The following is an 11,778-nucleotide window of genomic DNA, read 5'->3' as shown; positions in this document are numbered from 1 at the left end:
TTCAACCCCAGTTTCGCCATGACGAAGAACACTTTAGCAACCCTGCTCCTCCTAGCAACACCCATCTTATGCATGGTGGGATATGACTGTGGAGGGCGAAGCCTAAACATAACATCACTATCGCTCCTAGATATAGGAGAGTGCCAAGTCGATAACATAGAACCACAGAAGGAAGAAGCTTACATACAACTACTTCAACTAAGCGAGTTCGATCATACACACGCCATCCAATGCAAAATCGAAATCGACAGGATCATATACTACTGCAGGATGCACTCACATGTATCCGTAGTACATAATGGGAAACGAGAATACATACGTGAAATATCTGCGGAAAATTGCAAAAAACTGCACGACACTGGAGCCATATTTCTGGGCAATAACGCGCTTATCTCCGGAGTCAAAATCAACTCTATATCCTCACATAGTCTCACTTACGCGGGAACTATAGGAGTGGATGGCAGCTGTAAGGGCACACAGTTCAACGACCCCTACGGTACCTGGGACGACGTAGTGGTACAAGCATCCGTGAGAATAACCGCACGAGAGTTGACCCTCCCCATCAAATACGCCAATAACGAAATCATCCTACCTCTCGGAGCGCGATGCCGCGCAACGACCGGGGAATGTAACGACGCAGATGGAACTACAACTTACTGGAATGTAGTACCGCGAGATAACTGCCAGTTCAGTCGGTACGACCTACTCTACGAAGGCCCTGCTTACCGACTGACACCAGCAATCGTAAGGAGCGATTCACCTATAGTATATACGGTAACCACGCAAGACACAACTTTCGCGCTAGCACGCACACCACGAGAAGAAAGCATATGCGGATACAAAATTATCCAAACCGAGCACCCAAAATTCTACATCCATGACACTCAACCAGGACGAGTATTCCGGATCCGTGCCAAAACATCTATCGACAATCTAGATATCTTCTCCTACGTAAACTCCAAATTCATTTGCGTAGAGAAGCACCTAAAAACTCAGTTAACTCAACTATACCGGGACATCATGGAACAAAAATGCGTGCTGGAAAGACAAGTACTACAGAACGCACTCACCCTTGCGAGCATAGCCCCTGACGAAATGGCACACAGAATAATGAAGTCCCCAGGCTATACCGCCATCACCTCTGGAGAAGTAATTCACCTCATTAAATGCGTTCCCGTGGCCTGCCGGATCAGGCATACCGAAGCTTGTTACAACGAACTCCCGGTCACTTACCAGAACAAATCCCTGTTCTTGCAACCAAGATCCAAGATACTTACTAAAACAGGAACCCCAAGGGACTGCAACGAACTATTACCGGTAATGTATAAAATACTGAACACCTGGTATAAACTCTCGCCAAAGCCATCAGAAACGATAGCACCACCAACCATTCAACCACTCACGAAACCCGCATGGAAATACGTGAGCCCCGCCTCAATCGCTACAAGTGGGATCTACTCCGACGAAGACATAGACCGACTGAGGGACCACATCATGTTCCCAATGGAAAAGCCTTCGATGCTGAACACAATAGCACGAGGAGCCATGGGACAGGAAATACCAGCAGGAAGCCTCTCCCTAGCAAACCCTTAGACGAGGAATCCCTAAACCAAATAGCGGAGAGCGCAGGTGCGCGACTCTGGAAAACTTTTGTCACATTCGGCTCAGCCAGCGCAGGAGTACTAGCCATTTTTATGATAATGAAATTCGTGAAATTGATAATCGACACATTAGTACATGGATACGCACTACACTCCATCTATGGTTGGAGTCTACATTTACTCGGAGCCTTATGGAATTCAGTCGCCAATCTCCTCCTCCATCAAGGAACAAGACGAAACAACAACGGAACCCGCGATGGAATTCACCGACCCCCTGCTACCCTTCCAACGACCGAAGAAGACGCCTCGAAACCCCTCACCCATAACCCAGACCCACAATCTCACAACGCGAAAGAAAATTATATGGAACTACGAAAACTACTGGAAGAAGACATGAAAACGATTCCTACCGGAAAACACCCCACATCTACATCTTAAGAAAATGCTGGAACAAGGTCCAACATTTTATTTTAAGGGGGGAGGTGTTACGTCCCCTGCACAGTTTTTCGCCCTAAGTATACCAATCCTAGGCACAGCAAATTACCAACTTATCGACAGCCAACAAGACTACTATCTTCTTACCGACTCGACTCTCGAATATTCCAATAGATGGCTAACCTACCACACCCCCTTTTCTCAAGAACTCCCCACCACCTCTACTCTCCCACTCCCGAATCCCGAAAACGAGGGACCTCAGTGTAGTCCCAAAAATAGTCACTTCTATCTCGAGCATCAAGCAAGCGACTTCTCCTTCAGAAGCGCTCCTTGATCCGTGGTATCAATTCTATTTCCCATTGCGTTACTATTTCCGATTGCGTTACTATTTCCGATTGTGTTACTATTTCCGATTGCGTCGCTATTGCGTTACTATTTCCAATCACGTTGCCATTGCCTATAGTGCTTCCACACCCACTCAATTCCGACTGCGACTACTACTTCACGATACCAGCGCCCGCGCCGATAGCTCTCGTACGGTCCTATTTGTGAAACTAACATTGTAAGTAGATCAAATAAATTTGAATATACTTTGAACATAATATAAAGTGTTGAAATTGAGTATGTCTAATCCCGTACGCGCCTCCTTCAATTGGCACGAATTCCGTAATTTCATCATAAACCTGGTTTCGATCACCCGGCGACAGTGATAATACGGTGCCTATCACGCGGCACGGTTATCACCGCCTCTCAACTCCGCCGCTTGGTGCTAATACTCCGCACATTCGGCACTCCCACCCCAGAAGGTCGAGACTCCGGTGCTACTAATCTGCACGTTGTTTTCAACCACTCCTACATTCTCCCATGGTCGAACCCAGCCGTTTGCTAATTTAACTTTTTCGTAGATGCCTAAAGCAAGGAGGGGCGGACATCAATTTTATGCGCGCAGCCTATATTATAAGTTCAAGTACGCCCCCGTGACTGAAACTGACAGTGAGTTCCTGGGGACAGTGCGCAACCCATATTAAGCTGGCCCCCCCACTAACGCCAAATAAAATCTTATCCATTAAATAATTTAGTGCTAATTATGTGCTAATTTGTTGCCGTAGTCCGGATTTTGTTGCTCAAACCGTTTAGCAGAAAATTACGTTTGAAGTGGGGGGGGCCAGCTTGACATTCAGCTAGCCCCCCCATAATGAAAAAAATATATAAAATGCTCCAATTAAAAAATCAATTACACTAGAATTTGTTGCTATTTTGTTGCTTCAAAATAGTGTAAAAACATTTTGTAAAAATTGTGTTATTTAATTAAAACCAACATACCATAAGTATCGCCGAGCGATGCCATTCATTTGTACAAGAGAAGAGTAACTAAAAGAATTTGTTGCTCGCATGTTTTTGGTATTAAAATAATTGGTAGACAATATACTATCGAAATATATAAAAGACTGAATTTGTTGCTCGTTCTAAACTATTAAAAACCGACACTTTGTCGGCGCGAAGCCTGTACGGCGCGCATTAATATAACATAAATTAACTAAAAGAATTTGTTGCTCGTGTCTTTTTGGTATTAAAATAATTGGTAGACAATATACTATCGAAATATATAAAAGACTGAATTTGTTGCTCGTTTTAAACTATTAAAAACCGACACTTTGTCGGCGCGAAGCCTGTACGGCGCGCATTAATATAACATAAATTAACTAAAAGAATTTGTTGCTCGCGTCTTTTTGGTATTAAAATAATTGGTAGACAATATACTATCGAAATATATAAAAGACTGAATTTGTTGCTCGTTTTAAACTATTAAAAACCGACACTTTGTCGGCGCGAAGCCTGTACGGCGCGCATTAATATAACATAAATTAACTAAAAGAATTTGTTGCTCGCGTCTTTTTGGTATTAAAATAATTGGTAGACAATATACTATCGAAATATATAAAAGACTGAATTTGTTGCTCGTTTTAAACTATTAAAAACCGACACTTTGTCAGCGCGAAGCCTGTATGGCGCGCATTAATATAACATAAATTAACTAAAAGAATTTGTTGCTCGCGTCTTTTTGGTATTAAAATAATCTGTAGACAATATGCTATCTAAATATATAAGAGGCCGAATTTGCTCTTTATTTTATTCGACTTTATTATTATCTTTTATCGTTCTGTATTTCGAAATTTCATTTTTCTTAGTCAGAAACAATTTTGTGTATATGTATATATGTTAGTTTTTACACACGCACACACACACACACACACACACATGTATATAATATATATGTATACATATTCATATGTTCATATATTTATATGTATGTATATATTTTTTATATATGTTCCAGAAGAAAGTCTGTTTTTCTTTTTCTGCTGCGATTACGCCAAAATTTTCGTTTGACGACGTATTGTCGGTACGCACAGATAAAAGTGATTGAAATCTGAGCTGCCGCCAGTTTCGGCTGCTAGTTATTATCAGATGTCAGAGTACCGATACATATAGAGGAGATTACGCACACAAAGAAAGCCGACGGTCTGCGCCTGGCGTACTGCGACGCGGCTCTTTCTTTGTATGCGTTATCTCCTGTATATATATGTTGGTGGCTGACAACGTCTCGAAACTGGCATCAGTAGCCGCCATCTAGCGTACCTGAGTGTATCTGTTTTACTATATTGCTCATTTTATTTATTGTTCGCTGTGTTCAGTATTTTCGCGATCGTAACAAAAACTTCGATTTATTTTTCAGTTTTTTTCGAATTAGTGACGTACAAGAGTTTTTCTTAACTATTAGTTTTTATTGTTATATTACTTGTAATATCATTTATTTATTTTACATTGTGAAAATGCGTGAAAGACCGACAGTAATAAATAAAGATTCTTTAATTGATACATTAATAAAATACAAGGATCAAATTGTGGAGGAAAATCAGAAGATAGTTTCGAAACACAATGCAATTTGGAAAACAATAGCTAACGAAGTTGAAAATCATTTAACACCAAATTCACTATACACATTTGTAACCTGTAATAGGTATAAAATAAGAGAAAAATTAACTCAACAGGTTCCCGTCAGAGAGCCTTCTCCTTATCAGGAAATAGATATCAATTGTAATGTGCAACGAATTTCAGACGCATCAAGCGTTGTTTCAAAAACAATAGAATCGTTAAACAAATCCGATGAGTCTGTAATTAATAATGATATATTATATTTCACAATTACTATGGCGAAAACGGATTTTACATCTATGATCATTTACAAAACGTATAAACGAAAAGATAAAGGTCGACCTCCTTCTACGCGACAATATGCAATATTGCAACCCGGAACGTGGCAACAGGTATTTAGCGAAAAAATTTGGGAAATTACTAAGTTATCTTGTGGTTTTAATTTTAAACGAGTTAAATTAGAATGTGATGGAGAATCGGGATACGTTTATGGTACATGTAAATGTGGATCCTTAATAAAGTGTACTATAGATAACACAAATGAAATAACTACAAAAATAAACTGTAAATTTATTAAAGGAGAAGGGCGTTGCGGGAAACGTTATTTAAGAAATCCCATTAGACAAACTATTATCCAAAAATTACAAGGAACTAGTGTAATGAAATATAGAGCAGAAATGGCAGAAAATTTAATGCAAAGTAATGATAACATAGAGCCTCCGCATTTATTCAGTGCAAATGTTTTACGTGTTGCTAAATATGATGTTACGCAGGCAAATTATTTTGATAAAGATCCAATAAAAGCGTTACAAATTATGCAGTTAGGACCATTACAGAATATTATTCATAATATTGGATTAAATCCATTTTTTTGTGCATTATTGGTCAAATTATCAATTAGATGTATATTGTAGAACATATACATCCGATGAAACAGCATGCATTTACATTGACGCAACTGGTAGTATTATTAAAAAAATTAAAAGACCCGATAAATAAAAAGCAGGACATATATTTTTATATAACTGTGTGGCTAATTCGGAAAGAAGTGGACTTTTTCCAGTATCACAGATGTTATCAGAAAGACATAATACAAATATCATTCAATATTGGTTAATGGAGTGGACACGATCTGGGGCACCACGACCACGTGAAGTTGTATGCGATTTTTCACGTGCATTATTAACAGCAGCTGTTCGTAATTTTACCAATTATTTTACACTTGACGAATATGCGGACGGGTGCAAAGAAAATAATTTACCTGCTTGCTATATACGTATTGATGTAGCACATTTTATTAAAAAATATGCAAATTTTTTGAAAGACTCGCGTTCTCGTATAAAACAATTTTATTTATCCATATTAGGACAACTGATTTTATGTCGGGATATTGAAGTTGCAGAAGATTTATTAAAAGGAATTTTAATTATTGCGCGAAGCGAAACAGAAGGTGAGACAAGAGAAAATAAAAAGACAATATGTGAAGAATATAAACTAAAAATAAAAGATTTTCTTACAAAAGATTTTCCTGAAGAATTAAGTATGGAAAATTTAAAAGATTATAATGATATACAGGACAAAGAAGAAAATAATTTCAATAAATGGAGTCATTGGGTAAAAAACATCGACGATAAAGTTAAGATTTTAATAGCTGATAATGAGGGAGACAGGGAAAATGCTCATTATATGCCAAAATTAGCTGACTATCTTATAAAAGATGTAAAATTACTACCTTTATGGTCGTGTATATGCCGAGACAGATTTGGATATGGTCGAGTACCAGCCAGCAGTGCTTCCGTAGAAAGCGATTTTAATATAATAAGAAACATTATGTTAAAAACTGAAAAAACTCCTATGCGTGCAGATGAATTTGTAATGAAGCATGTGAATTTCATGAGTGGTCGCATAAAAATAGCAAATGTAAATACTCAAGAGATTATGTTAAGAGATACAATGGAATTAGAGAAAAATATTCACTATAGTGAAGAGAATAACGAGATCGTTGGGCAAAATAATATAACAAGCGAAAAAAAATGCCCAGCTTGTGAAAATGGACATGAACCGACTGGCGGACACACGTGTTATGTATGCAAAAAATATGTACACGCTTTGGATGGATGTTCTATATCAATTGGGGAAGAAGGTTATGGACAGCAACGGATATGTGTTGATTGCCAACAAATTAATAATGTTCAAGATATAATTGCAACAAAAGAAATTGAAAATTGGCGTGGCTTGGCAACAGCTGACACACAACCTAAAGGAAGATACTTACAAAAGGATAGTATACGAAATGAATTTTTATTAAAAAGTAATATATGTAAGATTCCAATAATGAAAAATGGTAATGATCTCTCTTTAAGACCAGTTCACATTGGAAAAGAAAAATATTCATTAATGAATACTTGTGCATTTGATAGCATTTTACAATTATTTCTTGCTGCTTATTTTGACACAGAAATTATTAGAGATCTTATATTTACTGAGACAGATTTTAAATTTTTTGAATTAATTAAAGAAATAACATCTAATGGTATTAAAAAATCATCTTATAGACTTCGTGCAATGATCTTGAAAGAAATATTTCCAAGTAAAATGTTACCTAATAATTGTATACTTATTAATTGCGAAGTGTCAATTGGCTTTTTATGTAGAAAATTGTTTCAAAGATATCCATCATTTGAGGAAGTTTCAAGATGTACTAACGGTTGTCCTGAAAGAGTTAAAGCTTTACCATTAATACAAGTTAAACTTTCAGTATTATTAGAGAACAATGTTCATGAAATTGAAAAAGATATCACAATTCAAGGATTGCGATCCTGTTGCCAATCAGGTTGTGATGGATTGGAGAACACCACAATTTCCAATATAGGTAATATCTATTAACTTATTAAATTGTGTTAAAAATATATGAAATAATTTAAAATTATCTAATATTTTTATGTACATATAAAACTTTTTTAATTTACAATTTATTGTGTGTTTCTCAATAAATGATTAGTATATTTATAAAGTGTGTAGTATATTTATAAACTGTATATATGTAATTTTTAATTTTGCAATACAATCTTTCCTAATAACTACATCCAAAATATTAGTATTCAAAATGAGAAAAATTAAAAAACAAATTTTATTTTTCTAGAGAGAGTGTACATATATATATACATATATATACATATTTTAAATCACAGTAATATTTTTATTTCTCTGTTAAAAAATGTTTTATAAAAAATATCTATTCAAAATTAATAAACAAACAATTACAAATATTAAAATTAAATTGATTAATTTTGATATTTTAACATAAAAATATACCATATGTGTGTGTGTGTACACACACACACACATACTATATATAATATAAAGTAATTAATAAAATGTGGTAACTTTCAGGACGATTTATTATAATGGAGATATATTCCAATCCTGAAGATGGAGAGGAATATGCTATTCCAATACAAAATATACCAAAGAAAATTAAATTTTCATTTATGGCGAAAGAATATACTCTTGCTGGAATAGTTAACATCAAAGCGCCCATGAAGCAAACTAGGAATAATATATATGAAAGTATTGGCCATTACACTGCCATTAGTTATCGACGAAACAAATGGATAAAATATGACGATTGTAAAGAATTAGAAATAACTTTAAGTGATTATTATACTGCTTGTCCACATATCATTTTGTATATTGCATAATAATTATATTACATAATAAAAATAGAACGTTGTTTACACACACACACACACACACACACACACACACACACAAACACACTGAGTATATTTGGATATTATATTTTATAGTATTTTATATTTCATATATAGTATTTTATATTTTATATATTCTTATTACCAAATCTCATATTTTATTTCATTCTTATTACAAAAAACGAAATATGTATATACATAATAGGAGAACATACATATTTTTAACTAACATACTATATGAAAAGTATTAAATAATAAATGTCATAAAAAACAAAAATTCTTTTAAGAAATTATTTTCCCAAAATAAATGTTGTTTATTTATAATAATTAACGTAATATAAAACAAATTTTTATAAAACGGTACGAGAACTTAATTTGACGATTGGAAATAACGACATATTGTTATTTTGACTGATAAACATGTCTGAAACTAGTAGAGTACTTTATTTTTTTCATAAAATTTCTTTCTTGTTGGATATATATTTCAATAATATGTGTATAAATTATTTTAATACCAAAAACATGCGAGCAACAAATTCTTTTAATTAATTTATGTTATATTAATGCGCATCGTACAAGCTTCGCGCCGACAAAGTGTCGGTTTTTAATAGTTTAAAACGAGCAACAAATTCAATCTCATATATTTCGATAGTATAACGTCTACAGATTATTTTGATACCAAAAAGACGCGAGCAACAAATTCTTTTAGTTAATTTATGTTATATTAATGCGCGCCGTACAGGCTTCGCGCTGACAGTGTCGATTTTTAATAGTTTAAAACGAGCAACAAATTCAGTCTTTTATATATTTAGATAGCATATTGTCTACAGATTATTTTAATACCAAAAAGACGCGAGCAACAAATTCTTTTAGTTAATTTATGTTATATTAATGCGCGCCGTACAGGCTTCGCGCTGACAAAGTGTCAATTTTTAATAGTTTAAAACGAGCAACAAATTCGGTCTCTTATATATTTCGATAGTATAATGTCTACCAATTATTTTAATACCAAAAAGACGCGAGCAACAAATTCTTTTAGTTAATTTATGTTATATTAATGCGCGCCGTACAGGCTTCGCGCCGACAAAGTGTCGGTTTTTAATAGTTTAAAACGAGCAACAAATTCAATCTCTTATATATTTCGATAGTATATTGTCTACCAATTATTTTAATACCAAAAAGACGCGAGCAACAAATTCTTTTAGTTAATTTATGTTATATTAATACGCGCCGTACAGGCTTTGCGCCGACAAAGTATCGATTTTTAATAGTTTAAAATGAGCAACAAATTTAGTCTTTTATATATTTCGATAGTATATTGTCTACCAATTATTTTAATACCAAAAACATGGGAGCAACAAATTCTTTTAGTTAATTTATGTTATATTAATACGCGCCGTACAGGCTTCGCGCCGACAAAGTGTCAATTTTTAATAGTTTAAAACGAGCAACAAATTCGGTCTCTTATATATTTTGATAGCATATTGTCTACAGATTATTTTAATACCAAAAAGACGCGAGCAACAAATTCTTTTAGTTAATTTATGTTATATTAATGCGCATCGTACAAGCTTCGCGCCGACAAAGTGTCGGTTTTTAATAGTTTAAAACGAGCAACAAATTCTAGTGTAATTGATTTTTTAATTGGAGCATTTTATATATTTTTTTCATTATGGGGGGGGCTAGCTGAATGTCAAGCTGGCCCCCCCCACTTCAAACGTAATTTTCTGCTAAACGATTTGAGCAACAAAATCCGGACTACGGCAACAAATTAGCACATAATTAGCACTAAATTATTTAATGGATAAGATTTTATTTGGCGTTAGTGGGGGGCCGGCTTAATATGGGTCAGAGCGCAACTACCTCGACACAGAGTACGAGGCATTCTTCGATTCGCGGTTTCAATTAAAGAGAACTAAACCAATAAGGAAAGACATTCGCATTAAATCAATTGAATATTTCCGGTGGCCACGTAACTTGGCAACCGTAAGAAGCAACCCGTCACTGCCGCCCCTGGATTACGTACCCGAGGACCCCCGGAGAATAAGATACCTCCAAATCCGCGCGGAAATTTTGCACACGGAATACGGCGCCAGCACTCCCGAGCATTGGGGCTCCGCGGATCAACCGATCATATTAGATTAGCCATATACACCGAATCCGGCGAAATCTCGCATCCCGTTGGAACGCAAACCCCGAAACAAAGGGACCGCGAGGGTTTCACTTTTATTGCTTGCAGATGAGGCAAGGACCCACACCGACCCTGCGGACCGAGCAACCCTTTACCTGGATTTCATTGCCCTAACCCTTTCGGAGTTTCACTTTTCGACCTGTACCGAAATTCCAAACGGAAGAAATATCATTCCCGCACGCTTCCTACCTTTTTATGTAGACAGCCAACCTAAGAATAGATAAATAAATAATCAACCTTATTGCGGATTTGGTCGTCACATTTTGTTTCATTCCCCTAACTCAATAAACTACGTCCACATGAACCGCGAGCAATCGCCCGACGAGGTATACCGCCGACTCGCGGACATCCGCTGCACCTATATCTCCGGTTTCGCCCATAGGGTTCATTTAATACCCTACTGCGCCTATTGTTTCGCGAACTCAAACAACATCAATAAGGAATCGTACGCACATTTTAACGTTCATCTGGCCATAGACAGTAATACTTATACCGAAGTTCATTGCACCGTTTGTTTACGCAACCTTGCTAATTTCTTCCCATTTGATTGCAATCAGTGTATCGCCGCATATGTTAGATTTGCTAGAGAATTACGACAGCAGGGCATCAATTATTACTCACTTCCCGACCCCATCAAGGTTTTCGTAGGCGGCACTATTCCCCCCAGCTTTACCGTTCGGGACTTCCCATGATCACCACGCCAACGAGCGCATCGGTAACTTCTCCTACTAATTACTTAGCGAACTCTGACGGTCGGTAAAACAGCTTCCATCGATTCACTTTATCGACATCACGACTGCCGATAAGCCTTTAACAGTCGATAACACAGCTGCTCGCTTCGCCTTCACTAAGGGGAACCTGTCGTTCGGGTAGCCTAGTCGCAGGCATATCCCCAGGGCCT

The 11,778-nt window shown here is 36.3% G+C and overlaps 1 pseudogene; it reads left to right on the top strand.

Moving 5' to 3' along the window:
• The first annotated feature begins 721 nt into the window (after window positions 1-721).
• Window positions 722-2,312, top strand: LOC145969971 (uncharacterized; annotated as a pseudogene).
• The last annotated feature ends 9,466 nt before the right edge of the window (window positions 2,313-11,778 follow it).

Source organism: Camponotus vicinus, unplaced genomic scaffold (genome assembly GCF_025532165.1).
Source record: "Camponotus vicinus isolate PSW18456_S1 unplaced genomic scaffold, iyCamVici1.0 SCAF_4, whole genome shotgun sequence".
Taxonomy (NCBI): Eukaryota; Metazoa; Arthropoda; class Insecta; order Hymenoptera; family Formicidae; genus Camponotus; species Camponotus vicinus.
This window is presented reverse-complemented; position numbering and strand designations above follow the sequence as displayed.